Source organism: Somniosus microcephalus, chromosome 18 (assembly GCF_052327205.1).
Source record: "Somniosus microcephalus isolate GS21.2 chromosome 18, FLI_Smic_1.0, whole genome shotgun sequence".
NCBI classification, from domain to species: domain Eukaryota; kingdom Metazoa; phylum Chordata; class Chondrichthyes; order Squaliformes; family Somniosidae; genus Somniosus; species Somniosus microcephalus.
This window is the reverse complement of record NC_141004.1, coordinates 53,182,389-53,206,530: the sequence shown is the minus strand read 5'-3', so window position 1 is coordinate 53,206,530 and position 24,142 is coordinate 53,182,389. Positions and strand designations below refer to the sequence as shown.

Sequence of the window (24,142 nt, the reverse complement as noted above, 5' to 3'; positions counted from 1 at the left end):
ACAGCACCTCATCTTCCGATTAGGCACTTTGCAGCCTTCCGGACTCAATATCGAGTTCAACAATTTCAGATCACAACCTCGGCCCCTATTACATTTTTACTTATATTTTTTTCCACCCCTTTGTTTTGGGTTTTACCTTCCCCCCCCCCCTTTCCTTTTTTCTCTCTCTCCCACACGGCAGCTGTCTCTCATCCTGCCAGCACACTTCACACCTAATCTGAGCCGTCTTTTGTCACCACTGTCCTATTACCATCTCGTCTGGTTTTGAATACCTCTTAATGTCTCTTCACTTTTCTTTGTTCTATCGCAGCCCTGCCTTTCGATCTATTTCATTTCCTTTCCAGTTTTGAAAAAGGGTTAGACCCGAAACATCGACTCTATTTTCTCTCCACGGATGTTGCCTGGCCTGCTGAGTTTTTCCAGCAAAGCAGTTTGCAGTACTTTAAGCTGAATTAAAATGCTCTAGCGTTCACTTAATATAGGGGTGCCATCTTGTCTGTCTTTTGAGTGGGCTGTACAGGTAGTTCTCTATTTCAAAATAAAAGTTCCCTTTTTCTTTCTTCATTTACTTCTGTCCCCTGTTGTGGGGGCAGTAATTATTAAAACTATTAAGTTTTCAATAAATTTTCATCAGCATCAAAACAAGCATCAGAACCTGAGCAATAATTCCACCTGGGTTGCCAACTCTGGCTGGACCTTGCTGGAGGTTTCATCACATGACCTCCTGCCTCCAAATATCCCGGCCAATCAAACGGCCTTTTTCCTCGCCTCCATTTTTTTTATATAACTGAAACAAAAGTGCACAAAGAAAATGAATAAAACACACACTTTTTTTAATGCTCTGCTGAATTTTCTCCCGCTCCCGTTGCTCGTGGCAGTGTCTGGGAGATTAATCTTCAATTCCTGGAGACTCCAGGGAAATTCCACCCAATGTTCTACCCCTTCATCCCCCCCACATCCCACCACCTAGCCAGTTTGAACATGTCTAAAGATTACGACCCAACTTGCACGGTTTAAAAATTTCAGTCGAGAGAGATTATTTAGAACACGTTGAGACTTTGTATATATAATGTCCCCACAAAAAACAACTGCAGCTCTTTAATAAAAGCCAAATACTGCGGATGCTGGAAATCTGAAATAAAAACAGAAAATGTTGGAAATACTCAGCAGGTCAGGCAGCATCTGTGGAGAGAGAAACAGTCAATGGGCGCGATTTTCCCAATGGAGGCGGGTTTCGGTTTGGGTGGGTTCCAAACCCGCCTCCACTGTGAGGTGGGAAAAATTTGCGCCTCTGCTGACGTCACTTACCCAGCTTCATTTAAGGGCTGCTTGCTGCCTTGGCTCTTCCCCTAGTTTTTGGTCGATGGTGCACCACCTCCAACCTTTTAGCTCCTTGAAGAATGGCCAGCTCCAAGGCAAGGGTCTCCCTGAGGTTCTCAGATCAGGCGCTGGGTATGCTGGTTGAGGTTGAGGGGAAGAGAGCTAGCAGGGAGGTGCTCTTCCCCTCATCTGGGAGGAAGAGGCCTCCCAAAGAAACCAAGGCTGTGTGGGTCCAGCTGGCAAGGGATATAACCTTTAGATCTGTGTGAAGATTGGGTGATTATTTCTGTTTATTGATGAAATGCCATTCCTGTGTGAATGCATTAAAATTAGGTGATGGCAAACTGTTGGCGTGATGGCATCTGTTATTTTGGCTTAGGCAGCTCCACATTGCGGGCTCCGCGACACGTGAGTGGTCAGGTTGGTGGTCAGGGTGAAAGGAGGCCAGAGAGTCATGTCCATTGTCTATCATGTGTTAAGAAGGAGCCAAGCACATGTGCCACAATGGGCAACCTATGCAAATCTGGCCAGGATGAGTGCATCCCTTGCATCACAGGCAGCCATGTGCTCGCGTGCTGCTGCTGGTCGATACGCCGCCGCTCGGTCCTCCTCCTCCTCGCAGGCTATGAACTGAGCCACTTGCTCATCAGGAAGCTGCAAGCCATGACGCTGTGCCATGTTGTGTAATGCACAGCAGACCATGATCATTCTGGAGACCCTGGCTGCTGAATACTGCAGGGCTCCACTTGATCTGTCAAGGCATCAGATTCGCATCTTCAGCAAGCCAATGGTTTGCTCGATGATGGACCTGGTTGAAATGTGGCTGGCGTTGTAGCGCTCCTCAACCTCGTTAGCTGGCTTCCTGATCGGCGTCATTAGCCACGTCTTCAGGGGGTAGCCCTTGTCACGAAGGAGCCATCCGTTAAGTTCGTTTAGCAGATTGAAGAGCGGAGGAACACTAGAGTTCCGCAGGATGAAAGAGTCATGGCAACTACCACAGAACTGGGTGCAAACATGCAAAGTCTCCTTCTTGTGGTTACACACCAGCTGTACGTTGAGGGAGTGGAAGCCCTTGCAGATGACAAAGATAGCTGGGTTTTGATGGGGTGCCCTAAGGGCCACATGTGTGCAGTTTATGATGCCCTGCATATTTGCAAAGGCAACTGAATGCGCGGTTACACTTGCTTGATTCTTTGAGAAGTGGATGTAATTGTGCGCCTTTGCGAAAAGGGCATCGGTAACCTGCGTGATGCAACTGTGGGCAGCCGACTGGGAGATGCCGCTGATGTCTACTGATGATCCCTGGAAGGAGTCTGAGGCAAAAAAGTTGAGTGCGGTGGTAACTTTGACAGCCACTGGTAAGGGGTGTCCACCCGCTCCTCTGGGCTCCAGGTGTTGGTGCAGCATTACGCAGATGCCTCTGACAACCTGTCGCAAAAGTCTCAGCCTCCTTTGACACTGCTGCTCGGTCATGTTGAGGTAGCTCATCCTCTGTCTGTAAACCCTGAGAGGAGGGTATCTCCTGCGGCGATGTGCTTCCATGCGCTGGCGCCTTGTGTCCTGTGCAGCATCAGGTGGGTGAGCAGGAGGTTGGCGCTCCTGCTGCTGTTGCTGCTGAGCTGCCTGGTTCTGCTGCTGCCGTGGCTGCTCCTCATCCGAATCTGAGGTCCACGGTGAAAGGAAATAAATGGTTCCCATGCTGCTGGCAGATACCTCCGTTGGGGAAGTGCTCAGTCCAAGCGGGGAGAGGGATTCCAAGGAGGTCCCACAGTTGAGAGATAGAAGCTGCAGCACCTCCGACTTCGGTAGACCTGCTAAAAGTGCTGAAAGACCTGTGGAACAAAAGTTCTGCCACCTGCAACTGATCCCTGTTGAAAGCTCCGTTTTAATGGTGGAGCTGCAACTGTGAGGAGGCCACCCACTTGTCAACCCGCCAGGATCAGCTGGCGTGGTTTAGGAGGGTCGTGCAACACACACAAAATGTGGCAAAATAACAAAGGCCTGTCAAAATAGGAATATAGGGGCCCCTAACGACTATTTAAGGGTCTTAACTACCTCTCCCGACTGATGGAGGCGGGACCGAATCGCACCCATCAAACCCGCCTCCAGCAAAATTGCGCGGAGGCGGGTTCTGAACCCGCCCTCAGTTTTTGCCAACTGTCCCGCCGCCAAACCCGCCTCCTCGGGGCTGGGAAAATCGCCCCCAATGTTTCAGGTCAATGACCTGAAGATCCTGACGAAAGGTCATCGAGCTGAAACGTTAACTCTGTTTCTCTCTCCACAGTTGCTGCCTGACCTGCTGAGTATTTCCAGCATTTTCTGTTTTTACTACAGCTCTGTTGTTCAGAAGATATAAATATGAGGTTTGATTTCATACTGTATTGAAATTGGTGGCTGAAGGTAACCTTCACAGTTTGCTTCCATGCAAAGAACAAAGTGCAGCATTGGGGCTTCAGACTGCACTTTTGAGTGCCTTGAAGTAATTGCACCCAGCACCACAGTTAACATTTAGTACAACAATTAATTTCATGGTGCAGCACTGCGAAGAATGGGCTTACTTTACACATGAGTCTCGAAGGACTGTATTATTTTTTTCTCCACTTCCATCCAAACAAATGCCAATAAGAAGTGGGTAAGTTTTAAGAACAGCTATTCTGTCAGTGTTGAGGGTCATTACATTTTAGAATGTTTTTAAAAGAACTATAATACGAGCGTCTCATCTGTACTGTCTCAAAATAGTGAGGTCAGCTGCACTGGTTTGAGGCCTGTGTGCTGACCACAAAATGAACAAACTGCTGCTGCTGCTGGAAAACCAAACATGGCCCATGTCCCAGTCCCTTCTATAGTGGCATGATATGAAAAATCCTGTTGTGGGAACAGAAGTGAATTAGTAAATTAATGTATTGATTGGGATAGTTTAATGCATGGACTAGAGTCTGAATGAGCATGAATAAAAGTTCAGAGGCTATAACCTGTGAATCTGAAGCTCAACTGGTTTATTAATATCATCCGAATCCTTTGTTATGTTTTGTCCGAAACGTATTCAAGCCTTCATTGTTAGCTTTAATATATCCAAGCGGTGTTTGAAACCATTTCTGCAGAGGTTATTTTACGTACGACATTGATGGGTGTCACCATGGACAGCAACTGAATTAGTATCATATTAGGTTTTTATTTCACCACGTTAATGGGGAACTGCATATGTTCTCCATACAATATATAGTGTTAAAACCATAATTACAGGATGAGCACCAGTTCATGTTAGTCCTCGTGGAGTTATTCAGTCCAGCGTATCCTGGTTCTGATTAGGATGAAAAATTCAACTATGTTTTAACTCCTTTTTACTAGCTAGCAGGAATTCAACCGTGTGAGATGCCATGACTTGGCTCACTTGCTACAGAATGCAATTAAATTAAATATCTGTGGAATTGCTCCCCAGTAAAGGAGTTGATATCTCCAGAAGAAGGAAGGAGAGAAATCTCCGCTGGCAAATTTCTGAGCATTTCCAATCATCATGGTCACAGTATGTCAATAACTATCAAGGATTGCCAACAACTTGTATTTACAGAGCCACTATAATTTGCAGAGTTGATAAAGCATTGTTTAACCAGTAAAAACCCCATATATTGAGAATGTAAAGGAACTGTTGAATTAGCTACAAACTGAAACACAATTTTGTCAATTGTTAAATTGAATGATTTTCAAAACATCAGGAAAGCATCTATATCCTGCTGAAAAGGCATGCTTTTATTTTTTTAAACATTTGCTTTGCAGTGGTTAGTTCCTCCACTGGAATCTGCTAGCCGGAGCTGGGAGCAGTGCAGTGCCAATTATTCCTCTTGATCTCTTGTGTTTTCAGTGTCTGTTGTCAGTCAATCTGATGAGCAGAGAACTTCTATTGATCAACATGGCACTGTGGAAATTGAGAAAATGTGATGGAAGGAAAGAGCACTTGCTCCGTTACTTCCATATACTATGTACAATTTTCCCTCCAGAGATGAGAATCCATACACAACAAATTGTATGTAGCCTGTATATTTAGAAGCAGAATAAAAGGGCATGAAATAACTCATTCGTCTCATCAACACAGTCCTCTTAATTGTACTGATTTAGATGTTCCTTTTCAACTTCAGACCCACAGCATATAATTTTGATGAGCAAATGGCAGTCGTTTGAATGGGATGCTTTGATAAGGTGTCTGGAAATTGCTTTAAGGGAAGTTAATGAGGCTTCGAGCACATTTTACATGTCCCTTTTTGTTTGAAAAAGCATAAGTAGATGTTCACCTTGCTTCGCATACAGTAAAAGATTCTCCAGACATTGTACAGCAGTAATCAGCATGGCAATGGACCAAAATTTACTGCAGCGGGGCATCTAAGTTAGTTAGTTAGTTAGTTAGACTTGCCCCTGCACCCTTCAGCTCAAAAATGTGTTGACACAAAAGAAATGAGACTCCGTACTTGTAATAGTTAATTTTCAGTGCAGAGAGGTTTGTTTTGCAGTTATTAACAATTATCACATCATTAATAGATGCTTAGGCTTGTAATGATGAGACTTCACTTTCTGTGGCAAGTTTAGTTTGTATCTACCGTGTAAATACAGCAACCTCACGCCATTCAATGCATTTTAATGCTGAGTCAGACAGTGAGATGGCATTTTCGCAAAGCCAACAACAGAGCGGCACTTCTCGGACAGCAACTTCTGGATTTTTGCGTTTAACCTTTCATCTGTTTTCGCCTGAAATTACTGCAGCATTTGCGCATAAATAACGGCGAGTGCCATTAGCCTCTCCATTATTTTGACAGAAAATTATGGACTAATCTTTACCTGCACATATATTCTTGGGACACAATAGACTTGCAAATCTTTTAGTTTTTTATAAAAAGATGAAAACATTTGTAGGTTGTTCATTTACAACCATAATGGCCCAGAAATTCGGGTCTCCACGGGTGAGTACGCACGGGGTACTCACCCGTAAGCCCAATGGAAGTGCCGGTTTCCTGCATGCACTGCACATACGTGGGAAACTGGCACTTCCGTTCCTCTGAAAGAAGGGGTTCAGAGTTCGAACGCGTGCGCAGGAGAGGCAGCGCGTGTGCATCGAACTTACGTTTTTTTTTGCAGGTTTTCCCGGGAGGGTAAGTCTCCAGAAGTTAGACATGTAAAAAGCAGTCGCAAGGCCTGCTTTTTACAAGGTAAGTGGTGAATTAATTAAAATTAAAACATTTTTTCCACAGGTTTATTATTTTTAAATACTTTAAAGAAAGGTAAGTTTATTTTTAGTCCCGTTAGAAAATAAAATTATTTTTTTCAAAATTTAACATTATTGTTTAAAATAGTTATTTCATGTAATTTATAGTTTATTTAAAAATGCGATGTTTTTTAAAATTTATTTGAAGATTTAGTGATGTTTTGGGGCTTGTAGTATTTATAAGTTTCACAGCCCTTCCTGTCAAACTTATGAATGAAGCATTCCCTGCTCCGATTGGCTCCCCATGGCCCACGTGATCCCAGGGGACGCTTCGAACTAACTGCGCCCCTGGGATACGCAAGCACTGCGCGCCGGCAGCTGGAGCAGGCCCAGGATCGGAATTCCACGTGGGCCCACAGCACAATGACCGGCACGCAAGGTAAGTGCAGGTCGGAGGCTTGCACCCGCGGGAAGCCCTTGACCCGAATTTCTGGGCCATTAGTGTGAGTGTGCACTCAACAAAAGGAACGGAGATGAATAGGGAAGAATCGGGTCTTTATGAAAAACATGTTTGTAGAACAGATCAAGTGTTAATCAAGGTTGACCAGGAGTAAATGTTAGTCTTGTTCTAAAAAAGGATAAAGATTCAAAGATCCGGCATAAATGCAGCAAAGTATGCAGACAGCCTGGTTGCGCATATTGTTGCAGTTAAAAGCTGTAGAATTGAATAGTCTGCCGCAGGTTTGTGTTCACTCTTTCTACAGGCAGTCAGTTTTGTTCCTAGTCTTGGCCAATCCACTAGGGAATGCAGAGTACACAAGCTGGCTACTCCCCCAGTGAGAGCAAGTAACAGAGGTGTTTGCACTAGGGGAATATCTACACACACTGGTGTTGCCAGGGACCTGGGAGCAGAACGCCTGACTTCTCTTTTGGACAGAAGGTCTTCCATGGCATGAGGAATTTGAAAAGAGAAGAGCTAAGCACTGAAATAATGGAGCTTAAAATAATCTGAAGACTGAAACATTCTGATTTTTCAATGGAAAGTAGCAGGATTTGCAGTGAACAGCAGGAACCTTTCCTCCTTCTCCCCTTGTCCACCGCAACGTATCAAAAACATGCCTCAAGGTCAAATTATAAACCAGGCTCATTGATCCTTTGCTTACATTAATAACAAAACGAGGATTGTTGTCAGATTCCTGCAGAAGAGGAGCTCTTGCTGTTTCGTGAGGCCATAAACTGTGTTAATGTGAAGAGGGAGATAGTCTAATCGCTGTATTAAAGCTATAACTTGTATCTTGCATCAGCAGTACTTCAACAAATTCCTACAGCAATCTACTAGCAGAACGTATGTGTTTTGACTGTCTGAAATTGCTCTGTCCTACAATAAAATATATAGCGTTAATTAAGTATTTTTATACTCTTCTATCTGATCTATCTGTAGTAATGATGCAAAAAGTGTTCGTCATTTGGCAAAGCAGAGGGATTACTGCCAAAACCTCAGCTCTTACTACAACTTATATTTGTATAGCACCTTTAATGTAGTAGAATGCGCTAAGGTGCTTCACAAAGGAGAAATAGAAACCAACTAAACTATGATCAAAAAGAGAGAGAAGTAGCAAGATAGAGAGGTTTAGGGAGGGAGTTTGGTAGTTGGGCTGAGTAGTTCATCACAAGAATGAGGACTTTGAATTTGGTTTTGGGGACAGGAGATTAAGGATAGGGATGATGAGCAAGCGAGACTGAATGTGGGCAGCAGAGTTTTAGATGAGTTGCCATTTGTGTAGGGCCGAGTGTGGGAGGCCAGCGAGGATTGCTTTGAAGAAGTCAAAAGCATAGACAAGGATGGCGATGTATTCAAGGACCTTGGAGAGGAATGGGAGGTTTGATGTGGGGTGCTATTTGAAAGGATAGATTTGATTGAGAGTTGGCTGTTTGAGGTGGGGTGGGGGGGGGCAGGCGGGACGGGCGGGGGAATGGTAGTTAATGACAATCGTTTTGAATAGGAGGAGAATGGTGTCTGTGTAGAGAAGGCTATTTACCATGTTTGCAAGAGTTCAAACTGGGTGGGGTGTGGGTGGGGAGTCAAAGGAACAGGAGGTAGATATCGTCAAGGAGATTAGCCTGAAGATCCAAAGGGGTGGAGAGATGGGGGCTAATCTACAGAGAGATAAGAGGATAGGAATGAGGGGCAGACAGGGCCAGGGGCAAAACATAATAACTTGAATTCTTCATTCTCTATCTCAAGTCATCAGATCTCAGACAGCCAAATATTTTCATATGGTAGTTGCAGCTTGCTTTATATTTGCATCAGACATTGTCCTGTTTGTCTGAATCGAGTCTAACTCTCTCTGCAGGCTACAGGGGTGTGTTGATCCCCTTACTTAGAAAGTCTCAGCTTCAAACAAAAATGTTGGCATTCTAGCAAAGGATACACATGGAAGAACTGTACATAATGCTACATATGACCTAATTTATAATATTTAAACTGTCTGAAGTGGATTTCAACTGGGGTCCTTGATGAGATAGTGTTAATACCAGATGCAAAACAGCTGAAGTATCACCAATGTTATCTCACGAAAAGCGTCATTACTTTATACTGTCTAAACTGCCACACTGGGTCCATATCAGAATAACAGCTATGAGGTGCAGTTATTTGCAGTAGCTGCTGAAGTTAGGATTTTATATATTTTGATCAGATACCATGGTGGTCGCCTCTTACGCTTTAGCATCTTGGGTGTTCTTGTGGTAGATTCTGTAATTATAGTCTTTCTTACTACAGTAACTGATTGCTTGTCTTTCTTTTGAAGTCCACTTGAAGTAAATGGAAGCTGTCTCTGGTATTTGAGAAGCTTGAAGTGTGATAAATTCTTTGTGATAGCATGACCCTGTCACTGAACAGTAATTATGGACATTGTGACATTAATCACACTGCATGGTTCAGGATTAAATGATTGTGATAGTTTCTTGGTCACTGGCAAAGCAAAACTGGGCAATTGTTGTCAGTTTTAGATGGCATAGCTCAGGATTGTTGCTCAGCGTATCTTTACATTGTCAGTTTGTATTTTGTTGTTGGGGACAGTTGGCAGCCTGGTTCAGAGTTTGATACCAAAACCTGCAGGTAACATACCTGTGGATTGTGGATGTTGCTCTGTAGCTATACAGGAATTTACTGAGTTCTTTTGATGAATACAGTGAAGCTAGTTTTCTGGAGTTTTTTTTCTCTGAGCACTGATTCTCCGAATTGGCTTTCAACTGACGAGGGCTGACCCTCTGACATCAGAAGAAGAAATGATGTGCAAAGCTTTTGGAGTTGCCATTGAAGGGTGAACACTGAGCAGTCTTATCACTTCAGGGACTGCCAAACGGGAAAACATTTGTCTAACCGCTTGTTGCTGTAGATTTCATGATGTCGACTACTGGATACCTGGAGAGCTCAGTAATGGCCATGCGATAATCTCCACTACTGGATACCTGGAGAGCTCAGTAATGGCCATGCGATAATCTCCACTACTGGATACCTGGAGAGCTCAGTAATGGCCATGCGATAATCTCCACTACTGGATACCTGGAGAGCTCAGTAATGGCCATGCGATAATCTCCACTACTGGATACCTGGAGAGCTCAGTAATGGCCATGCGATAATCTCCACTACTGGATACCTGGAGAGCTCAGTAATGGCCATGCGATAATCTCCACTACTGGATACCTGGAGAGCTCAGTAATGGCCATGCGATAATCTCCACTACTGGATACCTGGAGAGCTCAGTAATGGCCATGCGATAATCTCCAGAGGGAAATGCACCACAGCAGTCAAGTGTTACTTTTTGCAAGGTTCCTGCAGAGGTCGAGTATTGATCGTGGGCAATGTGGCTCAGCATGGAATCCAGGTATTGATAAAGTCTTCCTCACATTTGCTGATGTCCAGAATCCATACTTTTTCATGAAGTGAATATTTTAATGACAAATTAGTATCCTTTGTGGGCTAATGTTAATGCAATGGTCTGCAGTTTACGGGATGGTCGGAGTGTTGTTTCTTGGAGAATGATCTCACTGGTTTATCGTTAACATCATCAAAGTGGTTGAAAAATTGAGTACAGCATCAAGGCTTGAGTTGCTTGGACCTGACTTAGTAATGTCGGGCTATTTAACCTCTTCTGAAGACCTGGAGCAAGTGTTGCAAGATGGCATTTTTTTCATCTCTGTGAACTTCCTGCTCTGGTTTACGAAGCAATGATGGTCAGTTTCTGTGTGTGTAGAAAATGGTTCAACTTGGTCACTGCAGCTATCACTTGATGGGGACTCTCATCCTGAATCCAGCTGGCTGGGACACATCTTTTAGCTCTTCTGCCATCCCAGATATTTTCTTTTCCAGTGCTTGATTTTCCATTTTCCCCCCATCTATTTGTAAAGGACAGATTCAATCCTTGAATTGTGGTAATTACTGACCGTGGTTTTCTTTAGCACAAGTTTGAAGATTAAAAATATGATTGTTTCATGAAAATCTCTTGTAATCTCTCTGAACCAGTTGTGCTTTTACTTGAGTGAATTGCAGCTGTGCCTCTTGCTCTTTTCCTATAAACTTCTTGTTTGGTCTGTATGGATTGTTTTGGTTACTTCATTGTCTAACTGTTCTTGGTTTGAGTGCCTTGTGTTAGAGTTTGAGCTGTGGTGTGCTTTCTGGTGCTGTATGGTGACTTAGGTGGCGATCTCTATAAACCTATAAAATTCTGTCAGGTCTGGACAGACTAGATGCAGGAAGGATGTTTCTGATGGCCGGGGAGTCCAGAACCAGGGGTCACAGTCTAAGGATAAGGGGTAAGCCATTTAGGACTGAAATGAGGAGGAATTTCTTCACCCAGAGAGTGGTGAACCTGTGGAATTCTCTGCCACAGAGGGCGGTGGAGGCCAGTTCATTAAATATATTCAAGAAAGAGTTGGATATGTTTCTTGAGGCTGAAGGGATCAAGGGATATGGGGAAAAGGCAGGGACAGGGTACTGAATTTGGATGATCAGCCATGATCACATTGAATGGCGGAGCAGGCTCGAAGGGCCGAATGGCCTACTCCTGCTCCTATCTTCTATGTTTCTATGTTTCTTACACAACGCTATTGGTTGCAGCATGGTGTGGAGGATTTACCTCTGGCCAGACATGTTCCCTATCCTCCTCTGTGTCAATAACTTTGCAGTAAATTCCATGTGTTTCTGCTTGCGACTTTTATTTGTTCTGGAGGTCCTGCTGGTTTTGCATGTTCACATTTGCATCACTGTTTTGCTGCTGTTTCTTTGCTAATGTCTGACACTAGAAATTGAGCCATTTCAAAGGATCTGCTGAATTCCAGTCAGACCGACCAGTACAGTGGAGTCTCACGGTACATGCCCATGTCCAGCATCTCGTCAGGTTTTGGTTAGGCCTGTCAGAACACATTCACTTCATGTTGACTTGTTCATTGGCATCAAATATTCATTGAGATTGTGAACAGCTGCATCATCTCTCCAGTTCCTAGCCGTGTTTTAAAAAGAAATCATAGACTCCTTCCGCTCCATAATGTAACAGCATGAGCATGTCTGATGTTGTCTGTTATATCAAAGGCAGCCAGAAATTTTATGTTCGATCGATCCAATTTTGCCAACTGAAGTAGTCTCAATATTGCATTGATGGGTGTCCTTTGGCGGGCCTTGTTTTCAGCAGCATTTGACGCACAATCATTGTAACAGGAAACGCAACCGCTCCCGTGTCTTCAGTTTTGAATGTTGCTGACAATGTAATGAATGGACTCAATGCGCTTGGTTTAGAAGAGCTGAAAGGTATTGTTCAAAGTTATTTCCTCAGTGTATCCCTGCGCTAACTGTTTCCTGTAGATCCCCTCACTTCTGGCCTCTGTTCTCTAAGTCAGACATTCCCTTTCCTGTATCTCCAGCCTATCACTAGAGTCCTCGATGAGATTGTATTAGCCTTGGACAAAAAAGTGTAATGGATTAATATTTTGTGGCCATATTTATGGTAACTGCATGAGGCTGCAATTATTCTACAGCTGCTGCTTTGAGACCAGTAATTTAAAGTTGGGGTCTGGCAGATGAGAGCTATACTTTCAGGTTCGAATGACTCTCTGCCCAAGGGAGACAAAGCTGCTTGCATGCACACACCTCCATTCACCAGCAACGGGATGCCGGTTAAAATATAATGTTGGTGAAGAGCTGAGGAACCACTTGGCTCTCTGCTAACATTAAAAAGGTTAACATTGAAGCATCTAAGGTAAGCCTTGCACCAGTTGCAGTGTGAAACTAAAGGAGTACGTGGCTACCTCTTCGAGGTGGTTTCTCAACATTTGTCGAAATTTGAGCTGGCCTACTTCACTCCTAAATTATGCAGCGTGGTTTGTGTTGATGCAGGACCAAAATCACTTCATTGCAAATTAATTTGTGTCACTGATTTATTAGCGGGTTATGTTAGCACTGTATGATACAACAAAGTCTTATGCCGATGCATGAATTTTGAATTGTGAGGCGCAAAATGAAATAAAATCATATTGTACATGATAAAATGATGTCCCCCCCCCACCCCTAATAAATGAAATAAACTGTTCAGGTTATGAATGAGCATTCAGTGATGATGCACTGCAAGGTGTTATTTTAAACCTAAGATTTTTCTGCCGATGCATCATTTCTGAATGTGTATCTATCTGTGATTCTCAGGCAATCTTTCAATTTAATTTTATTGCCTGCAGAAATTCTTACGGCCAATATAATCTTGACAAGCAGCTTAGTTCCCTGTGAATGACTAATCGGAGGGTGATCTGCCATGAGCAAAACCCGCCCACACAGCTTTTCAAAAGGCCTCAAAATTCTTGAATCCCTAAGTAGGGTTACTATTGGAGATGTAAATGAGGTTCAAAAAGATGTACAGCCTGTGTCGTCAGAGGAGGATGCTGGCCACTCATGCTAAGTTTACACCTCCCAAAACCTTTGCGCTGAATATTTTTGGAAACTTTTAAATAAAAGATTTTCAAAAGCAACAGCACCTTCAAGCTGTCAGGTCTGTTCTGCAAAGCGCAATGCGGATAACCGGCTAAGAAGAGACAGCTGTGGCGACGGCACATTATCAGACTTTCACCACTGATTCTATTTACAGACTGAAGTGCCACATTTGGAAATGTGTTTTAAAAGGGTTGCTACTTTGGAAGACAAATCTTCCATTTATAAACCTAAGTGTTGCATCATCGCATTTGCAAACAAGATAATTTTAGTTAACTTGCAGTGACCTCTATCACAATCTCTGATAACAATTTGTTGTGGGTCCATTATTAATGGAGTCATAGAATTACATAGAATTTTGCAGCACAGAAACAGGCCATTCGGCCCAACAGGTCTATGCTGGTGTTTATGCTCCACACAAGCCTCCTCCCACCCGACTTCATCTTATCCTATCAAAATATCTTTCTATTCCTTTCTCCTTTATGTACTTATCCAGCTTCGCCTTAAATGCATCTATGCTAATTGCCTCAAACACTCCATGTTGTACCAAGTTCCACATTCTCACCACTCTGAGTAAAAAAGTTTCTCTTGAATTCCTTATTGGATTTATTAGTGACTATCTAATATTTATGGCCCCTTGTTTTGTATTCCCCCACATATGGAAACATCTTCTCGGCATCTACCCTATCAAAACCTTTCATAATCTTAAAGACCTCTGTCATGTCACCTCTCACTCTTCACTTTTCTACAGAAAAGAGTCGCAGCCTGTTTAGTCTTTGCTGATAGTTATAACCTCTCAGTTCTAGTATGAGCCTTGAAAATCGTTTTTGCACTTTCTCCAGTGCCTCTATATCCTTTTCGTAATATGGAGACCAGAACTGTGCACAGTACTTCAAGTGTGGTCCAACCAAGGTTTTGTGGTAAAATATAATTTAAAGCCTTAATAACTAAATGGCTGTTTTAAAGTAGTTGTTTATGACTTGGTCTGGCAGTGGCATCTTCTCCAATGACTTGGAAGGTCCATAAGCCTCTTTGCTGGTCTATATTAAATGGGTGGGGGTACTTACAGCTAGAAGCCTGTTGGCAAGCTTTGTGTTGCAGTTGGAGATGGAAACCACCATCTTCATAAGTGTACACTTCTCCCAGGGGAGCCAGTACTCTTGTTTACATTGCTGGTATGCTGTCAACCATGCAGCTGCCATTTATGACAGACCAGCAATGTAAACATGTAAGCAATGCTTTAGTTAAACCATTCGGCACATGACCAAGTGGAGGCCAAATGAGAGGGAGGAAAAGTTGTTAACCAGTTGCTTCTAACTTGTGGGAACAACAACAACTTGCATTTACAGAGCACCTTTAACATAGTAACACGTCCCAAGGAGCTGCACAGGAGCGCTATCAGACAAAATTTGACACCGAGCCACATAAGGAAATATTAGGACAGGTGACCAAAAGCTTGGTCAAAGAGGTAGCTTTTCAGGAGCGTCTTAAAAGAGCAGAGAGAGGTAGAGAGAATTCCACAGCTTAGAGCGTAGGCAGCTGAAGGCACGACCGCCAATGGTGGGGCGGTGGAATTTGGGGATGCTCACCACAGTATCCATTTCTGGCTGGCCATATCCTGGCATTGATTGAGGCACAGAAATGGCCACAGTTGGCCGCCTGTTGTCTCAGCCAGAGCAGATGCTGAGTAGCTCCAGTAGATATGAAAGCAACTGCTTTAAAAGCCTAAAGATGTATTTTGAGGAATAGTGATTTGTGCCATTGGTCAGAAAGAATAATTTTTGATTTAACTTGACTTTGCTTTTATTTCAATCTCCTTCAGAGCCACATACAACCTCAACAGGCACTTTTGAGTTCTTTTCAACTTTTGACTCAATTACTGTAAATAAAGGGCTTTTAGATTTCCTCAATTTAAAGCTAGCATTCTAAGCTGATAAAATGTTAAACAATCCATGTTGCTCTGGTCTCCGTGCCATCTCCATGCGCAGATTATGAGGACATTCTAGCCAGTTAATATGCTAGTTAATGAATGATGATTTTTTTTTAATTGAGCAAATAAATTCTGGTGTTCTGATTTGAAACCTTGTGACCGTTTAAAGGTTTAAATAATACAAAATGCTGCTGTCGTCTTCTTGGAAATTTAATCTGTTGGGCTGAAATATGAAGGCTTTCTCTATATCCAGAAATGTAATCTCGTCAGGTTAGATGTTTTTTCCACAGTGTTGAGAAATAGAGGTGAATGTTGGGTAATTATCTTTGCTCGTTCATCTACAAGATTAACATTTAAATGATTGCTTATATGCCATATTTGCATTACAGTGCTGCCAATAATGGTGATCCTTACACACGGTTGGCAATGCTTCTAATATGAATGAGTGCTTTTGATGGTGCAGAGCGCCATCTCAGGAGGTCTATCTCACTATGCTGCAAGAGGCACAGCAAAGTCAGTAACAAGCAGACTGCCTGCTGTGAGGGCACTGTTTGCAGGCCAGCAGTTCAGTTCTTGCATCGTTGATCTATGCAGATCTTGAACAAGGTCTGTGGCCATAACATTAGGTGCATTTCAGTGTAGTTCCAGAGCATCATGGAGACCCAAGTGGTTCTGAAAGAGGTGTTTTGTTAGTGCTGTAGAATGGAATCCCCCACTTACTTACATCAAGATTTTGGCTAATGAGTCAACACCAGGATTAATAATCATCTAACTATTTGTAATCTGTTTGTGTCATTCGTCACTCAAGGCATTTCAATTGATTACATGGGTCCATTCTTGTCCATATTTCTAAAGCATGTTTTCCTATTTCAATACAGTAATTTAATAGTGATAAGGTATCTTGTACGTATGGTACCAATGATTTACAAGGCAGTACTTCAGTGGAGCAAGACTAATATGTTCATTGGGAAAGATTCGCTTTGTGCACTATGTGTAACAAAATTGGAAATGCGCTTAAAGTGAGGGTTTATTTTTTGGGAAAAGTGCAATTCTTCCCCTCGAATGTTGTATGAGCAAATTAATGAATTGGACTCACTAATATTCTAATTAATCTTCCATGGCATTGTTCATGGACAAATACAACCACTAAACTAAGATATGATTTGGATAAAAACAGAAAATGCTGGAAATACTCAGCAGGTCAGGCACCATTTGTCAGGACCTTGCAGAACTCTGACGAAAGATCATCGACCTGAAACGTTAACTCTGTCTCTCTCTCCACAGATGCTGCCTGACCTGCTGAGTATTTCCAGTATTTTTTGTTTTTATTTTGGATTTTGAACAGCCGCAGTATTTTGCTTTTGTATATGATTTAGATAATTGCATTCCAATCTGTTATTGGAACTCATGAACTGTGTTGGGCCTGAATTTATTTTCCTGTAAACATCTTTTCACTGAGTGTATTGCACATAATGAGTACAATAGTCATTATGTTACTGGACTAGTAGTTCAGAGGCCTGGACTAATAATCAGAAGTTGAAATCCCACCATAGCCATTTGAGAATTTTGAATTCAGTTTTTTTTCAAATCTGGAAATAAAAAACTGATATCAGTAAAAGTGACAATAAAACTGTTTTTATTGTTTGAAAACCCCAACTGATTCACTAATGCCCTTTAGGGAAGAAAACCTGCCATCTTTATCCGGTCTGGCCTATATGTGACTCCAGTCCCACACCAATGTAGTTGACAACTGCCCTCTGAAGTACAAGTCACTCAGTTGTATCAAACCGCTCAAAATGGGGTGACTGACCACCACCATCTTCTCAGGGCAACTTGCAATGAGCAATAAATGCCGAGAATGACTGCCACATCCTGAGAAAGAATTTTTAAAAATTGTAAAGTAAGAGGAGTCTGAAGTAGCCCATTTTCTTATTAATAATAAAGCCTTCATATAAAGCATTTTTGGAAACTGCTCAATAACTCAGAACTAATGGAAGAAGTGAAGCAAGGTGAAGGAAGTCAATATCTGTTCTACTTAGAGTCGGTAAAATCATGTCAAATGGTTTAGTGAGCTGCAAATGAAATAAGTATTCACCCTTCTCGGTGTAACTGATGCATGCTGCAGCTTGATTATTGTTTGGCGCTTCGTTATATTCTTTCACTGGCTATTTTCAATCCATTATTATAACCTGCACATTGTATATCACTACAGTGAAGAAATATAAGCAGTAGGCTTTAGTGGGGGTGGGAGGAGGGAGAGTGCTTTAGCATGATCCCTCAACCCTCCATTGAAGATCAATGTATTACTTATAGTTTTCTTTACTTTCATAAATCTTCCTCCTCTTTCACCACCAAAAAAACAACTTGTCTCTTGGTTAAACTATAAGGGTTGATAGATTATTTTATCTGGAAAAGTAAGTTTTCCCAATTAAAGAAGAAAAACTGTGGACTTTTATGGGTCACCTCTGACAATTAACAAACTATTGTAGTCCAGTAGCAACCTATCCCATCAATGGGATTACAAACCACATTACTATACAGAGTAACCACAGAAAATGCTGGAAAAACTCAGCAGGTCAGGCAACATCCGTGGACAGAAATTTGAGTTGACGTTTCGGGTCGAACCCTTCTTCAAAACTGGAAAGAAAAGATAGATCGGAGGCAGGGCTGCGATCGGACAAAAGAATAAAAGAAACAAAAGAAGTAAAAAAGAGACAATAAAAGGTGCTAGAAGCTAGATGAGATGGTAATAGGCTGAGATTGGGTGTAAAGTGTACTGGCAGGGCAAGGGATAGCTGCCAGGTGTGAGAGCGAAACAAAAGGAAAGGGGGGGGGAGAAAGGAGTGGAAAAATTACAAGAAAAAATGAAATAGGGGCCAAGGTTATGATCTGAAATTGTTGAACTCGATATTGAGTCCGGAAGGCTGCAGAGTGCCTAATCGGAAGATGAGGTGCTGTTCCTCGCCTGTCATTTTAATTCAACGCTCCATTCCCACTCGGACCTCACCGTCCTTGGCCTCTTGTATTGTTCCACGGAAGCTCAACGTAAACTCGAGGAACAGCACCTCATCTTCCGATTGGGCACTCTGCAGCCTTCCGGCCTCAATATCGAGTTCAACAATTTCAGATCATAACCTCGGCCCCTATTTCATTTTTTCTTGTAATTTTTCCACTCCTTCCCCACCCCCCCCCCTTTCCTTTTGTTTGGCTCTCACACCTGGCAGCTATCCCTTGCCCTGCCAGTACACTTTACACCCAATCTCAGCCTATTACCATCTCGTCTAGCTTCTAACACCTTTCATTGTCCCTTTTTTACTTCTTTTGTTTCTTTTATTCTTTTGTCCGATCGCAGCCCTGCCTCCGATCTATCTTTTCTTTCCAGTTTTGAAGAAGGGTTCGACCCGAAACGTCAACTCAAATTTCTGTCCACGGATGTTGCCTGACCTGCTGAGTTTTTCCAGCATTTTCTGTTGTTATTTCGGATTTCCAACATCCGCAGTATTTTGCTATCTTACTATACAGGGTGCTTGGCAGGCTTTAGCTATTGAGATTAATAAACCAGTATCATTTTAATTGCTGGAACTACAGATCCTTTTACTGCAAACCTACAAGTAGTGTTGTAATAATTGAAGAGTGGTCGATTAGTTTGTTTTTTGTCCCTATTCCTCCCTTCCTTTTCTCCTGTAGATATTGACACCTGCTGGGTTTGGTCACACTGGTGCCTGTTGACCTTTGGTCAAGTGATATTCTTCATGTGTAAACCAGGAGAAGTGAGTGTTGGCAGGCCATTCACTCCTGAAAGGCATCATGGCTAAGTTTCATCCCTGTTCTCGTTCAATGTGCTCACGCGCACTTTCCAGACATTGAATAGTGACCAGGAGCGGGATTCCTGGGTGATTTTTACTTTCCATGGGGACAGTATTATCAATTGAAGTGCACTAACTGCTGCTCTGGCTAACTCAACAAAAACAGAAATCAAACCTGGGCCTCTGGTCTCTTACACACTCATTTCCCAAATGAGCCATCAAGGGAGCTCTCCATGTGGTCTTTAGATGGAGGGAGTCAGTGCACAGTCTGGTGCAATTTCTGTCCACATGGCAGATAAACTTTTGGAATTCTGTGAAATACTAATTTTGCAAATTCCTGTGAACTTTTGTGATAGCCCATTTTATCAAGCTTCTCTGTGAATTAAATGCAAATTTGGGTCAAGATCGTGTAATCAATCCGTTGCCTTGGATTACTGTACTTCGGTAGCTTTATAGAAGCTGTGGACAGAGCCTACTAAAGGTACTAAACTCTACAGCTTGCATGGTAGGGCCTCGCTGATTATAGACCAGCCTCATTGGTGATAGTATGGAAGCAGAAAGGCGACGTCTGCCGCAGTTTTAAAGGTCTCAAATTGCTAGGTCTAGCCTGCTTGGAAAACATGACTTTCTGGTCCAATGCAAATCTTTTCAAAACATTAAACATCATGATTTTTTAAGACTAGCATTTAAGACAAAAATGTAATATTGGTCGCAGTAGGTATGATTGATGTTGACCTACATTACGACAGTGACTACACTTCATAAAGAAAAGTCTGTCTGTCTTTCCCATCTCCCATGTGGAAGGTATTCCGCCTTGTGCAACACTTCATCTTCACAATCGAACTTGTACAAATTCTCTGGCCTAGAAATTCGGTGGGCTGCGCCACAAGTTAGCACCTAAAGAGGGCACTCAGTGGCTTTAGCGCCACTGGCCACGCCTCCCGCGATATTTAGCTGGGGTGCTAATGGCGGCGTTAGCCTGTTGCGCTGCGCCGCCACCGATGACGTCATCGGCGGCAGTGGCGCAAATTAAGGTGGAGGTGCGGGGCGGCCTTTTTTTCGGCGGCCGCCTGCCAGCACCTCTGTCCCCGGCCTCCTGACCTCCCCCCGCGGCAGTGCCGGCTGTTTTCTGAGAACCCGGCACTTCTCCTCGGTGCCGGGCTCTTTTGCCGGCACTCGCGATCTCTGATCGCGCTGGTGCAGGCCCCTCCCCATTAAGAATAGGAGGAAGGCCTGCAGTACCGCAGCGCGCCGTGCCGCAGCATGTGGCGCTGCGGCACGTTGCGCTGCGATATTCAGTTTCAGCGCCCTAAGAGGGACGCGGAGCGCCTCGAGCCTCGCCCCGTGTCCCTCTTGGGGCATTCAAGCTGAATTTCCGGCGGTCGCAACTGCTCCGATCGCTGCGCTAATTCCGGCGCCCAGGCGAGCTTGGCACCCCATTTGCGGCTCCACCGAATTTCTCCCCCTCTTAATTTTCTTTTAAAGAATATTCCACTATTGCGCTTGTTCAGCATAATGAAAGTTGCAATCTGATAGAAGACAATCTGATGTCTACCAACTTCGGTGTTAATAAATGTGGAAATGTAGGAAGGACCTAAGGGTAATTCTAGCAGGACTCACTGTAGACTATTTTCTTGTTGACGCTGTATTTTTAATGTGGTATTTGGATTGCTGAAAAGCTTGCTGGGAAGTGAGCAGGATTCAGATGAGGAAGAGGAAATACTGCTCAGAAGCAAATAGAGAAAAATGGCCTTTGAAATGAAGCTCTTCAGCACTCTCATTGCTGTGAGGAGGTTAGATTCTGATGAGTCACATCTGCACCAGCCAGCAACTTATCTGTTGAAATCTCCTGTGCCACAACGGAAGAATTAGCTTCATTATCCATAAAAGCTTCGATCATCTCCAACATCTGCTACATTTCTATTGAGACGAGGTCCTTTCATTAGCTCACAGAAGTCCTACTTGATTCCAGTACTATCACTGTACTGAATATTTCAAGTGGAGAAATTAATAAGGGCTAAGATCTAAAGAGGAGGCTCAGGAGGTTACTTCATGCTGATCTGCTGGTCCCAGGGTGTTTGTGCCTTGTTTATCTAGAGTTACATGTATCATTTGATTTCTGTCCATTATCAAGAAAAGCCATTTCTTCACAACAATAAATATGCCTATCTCATTAAATAAAGCTGGATGTTACAATGTCCCAAGACATTGAGGAAGTTCCATAGGAAAGTATCAGGGATGGCTATTTTTCTTCTGCTGAACTTTGCGCTCAGTGAGGAGATGCAAAATTTCCCCTATTCTTGTGCCACTGCCAACATTACTAAAGTCACCCTTTGGAGAACACCTTGAACTTGTGTCCTAACATTCCAGACCATCGTGCCATCTGCTTTCTGCTTTAAAAATGAAGAGTTTGAAGGGTTTGTTTTTGTTTAGTCCACCTTAATTCATCCATCTAGAACAACCCAATGCTCCATCCCATGCCATTGCTGCATCCAATGGTTTCTCAAATGATTTCTTCCCCCACCACTCTGCCTGGAAGTCCATTCCGTGTCTTGATTGCTCTCTGCTGATATCAGTCCTAATTTTACGAGTCTGAACCTTGTCCAATTCTCTCAGGTTAAATCAAAGCAGTATTCCGGGTTAGCTTTTTCCATACTGTTTACTATCTTAAGAGCCTTGGGACATTTTACTACGTTAAAATGCTACTTAAATACAAGTCGTTTTAGTTGTTAATTACCTATAAGATCCACCTCTTGTATGCCTCATTTACAGGCTGAAAAGGCCTCGGCCTAAAAATTCAGTTGCTTTGCGCCTCCCGTTAGCACATTAAGAGGGCACTAATGGGACGCAAAGCAACTAGCGGCTGGGTGCGGCGCCGCCAACTCCTCCTGCGAAATTCAGCGGGAGGTTAGCGGCGGCGGTAACTGTTAGCGCCCCACGGCGCTGCACCACCGGTGATGACATCATCGCTGTACGCAGCGCCCCGGCCACGATCTTCGGTAGCGCCCCCTGACTTACCGTCGGATGCTATGTCTGACGGGGTCAGCGGGGCCTACCTGCAGCCGGGGCAGCACTAATTAAAGGGAAGGTGCCGGGTGGCCATTTTTGTTGCTGGCTGACTGCCAGCACCTGCCCCCTCTGCCGGCCCCGGCCTCCTCTGCAGCCCCCCCGCGGAGTGCTGGCTGCGCGCTGTGAGCCCGGCACTTCTCTTGAGTGCCGGGCTCTTTTGCCGGCACTCCGATCCCTGGTGGTCCAGCTGGGCCATGGGTTGCGCAGCGCTAGGTCCCTCGCCTTTAAGAAGGGGCGGAAGGCCTGCAGTACCGCGGCACGACGTGCTGCAGCGCCGCGATATTCACTCGCAGCACCCCAAGAGGTAGGTGGGGCGCGTCCAGTATACCCCACTTCCCTCTTGGGGCGCTACTGGTGAATTTCAGCCGCTGGGCCGCTAAAAGTAGCGCCCCCGTGAAGTTAGCGCCCCAAAGGGGGCGTGACTCAATTTTTCCCCCCTCATCTCTCCAGTCTGTCATTTGAGACTCCTGACACTAGGGGGGCGATTTTGCCAGCGCTCAGGGGTCGGGTTTGGAGGCGGGTCTGCTGGCAAAATCAAAAAGATTGGCAGCGGGTCCTGAACCCGCTTCCAATCAATCGTTCCAGGAGTCGGGGCCCTGATTTGCGCAGGGGCCCGACTCCTAGTGGCAGGAAGAGGATTATAGCCAGTTAATTGCTTGTTACCAGGTAGTTAACAGGCTTTTTCCAATTTTGACACTTCTACTGTGGGCTTCCCAACGTCGGGAAACCCCGTCAGGATAAGTGTGGCGTGCTTTGGGTCTACTGTAATGTTTGTGTACAGATGACAGCTGCAGAAGTGGTGTGAAGGATCCAATGGGATACTGGTGAGTTGCAGAGGTAAGAAAATGTTGGGAAAGTCATTTCTAATGTGTTTAGAATTTTCTGTACGTGACACGCTTTGAAGTGTTTGTGTAGTCCCACCTCATTGGGAGAACCCCTCTGACCAGTGGCAAATCACTTCTGTAACCTCACCTGCAGCTGCCATCTGTTCTAGCCTAAGGAGAGAGTCACTGGAGAGCCTGGGTACAAGGGCTCACCTTTGTACAGTGATTGTCAGTGTTTGCAGCACCTCAATGCTGTCGAACACTGAAAAAATAATCTGTCGAAAAGAAATGATTGTGGCCCCTTTAAGAAAACTGGCAGATGACGCGTCATCAACTGACATCATCCGCAAGGCCAATTGACGCAAAATAGCGTCTGTGCGTCGGACGTTGCTGGGGGCGGGACTCTAACCCGAAAGGCAGCAGTCCCGCCCCCAACACGCCTCTTCAGGTAAGATCCCGGCCTAGGGATCACCGTCGTGACTCTTTCCAGCACTACTTCCAGCGCTTGAATGTCTCCCTTGTTTCTCAACTAGAACTGGGCACAGTACCAGAGATGCGGCCTGACCCGAGTACTTAACAGTCTGATGACAACTTCTGACTTCGATTCTAATATTTTGGATATGTAATTAAAATATTCTGTTGGCTTAGTTGATTGTCACTCTGTATTGGTTAGATACATTACAAAGTATTTACAGCTTATAAACAGGCCATTTGACCTAACAGATCTATGCTGGTGTGTGCCACATTGATGTAGGCCAAAAGCGGACCAAGTGATATACAAGGTCGACGCTTAGTTGGGTACAGATGACAGACTTTGAGTGATGGTTCAAAACGATCCTTTAATTTTCACAGGCCTGGGGAGAACCTTCTGAGACCCTTCTCAGATTCGACTCCCCGATACCCTAGCGACGTTCACAATTATACACAAAAATCATACCCTGCCCTAGGGGCGGGTGCAAAGCTATCAACGTCTGAATGGCAAATATAAAGCATGACATTTACATTCCCGATTAATCACATTTCTGTTAT

At 43.9% G+C, this 24,142-nt stretch overlaps 1 protein-coding gene across 1 annotated transcript in view; it reads left to right on the top strand.

Annotated features, from left to right (window-relative positions):
• Positions 1–24,142, top strand: part of LOC147105272 (liprin-alpha-2-like) — a 67,809-nt gene that overhangs the window by 17,208 nt on the left and 26,459 nt on the right. The window lies entirely within an intron of this gene.